Below are 209 nucleotides of genomic sequence, written 5' to 3' on the forward strand. Positions count from 1 at the left end.
CGAGTGGCTGGATAAGTCACAGTGCAGCGCCTAAGCGCTAGGCGCTGCACTTTACAAGTGTGGCGCCCGAGCTCTAGGCGCTGCACATTACATGTGCGGCGCCTAGCACGGAGGCGTTGCACTGCTGGGTGCAGGCCCAGGGGCTGCCACGGTGGACTGGTGTGCAACGCCCCCTCGCTAGGCGCTGCACAATAGGGTGTGGCGCCGTC

Source organism: Triticum aestivum, chromosome 6B, assembly GCF_018294505.1.
Source record: "Triticum aestivum cultivar Chinese Spring chromosome 6B, IWGSC CS RefSeq v2.1, whole genome shotgun sequence".
NCBI classification, from domain to species: domain Eukaryota; kingdom Viridiplantae; phylum Streptophyta; class Magnoliopsida; order Poales; family Poaceae; genus Triticum; species Triticum aestivum.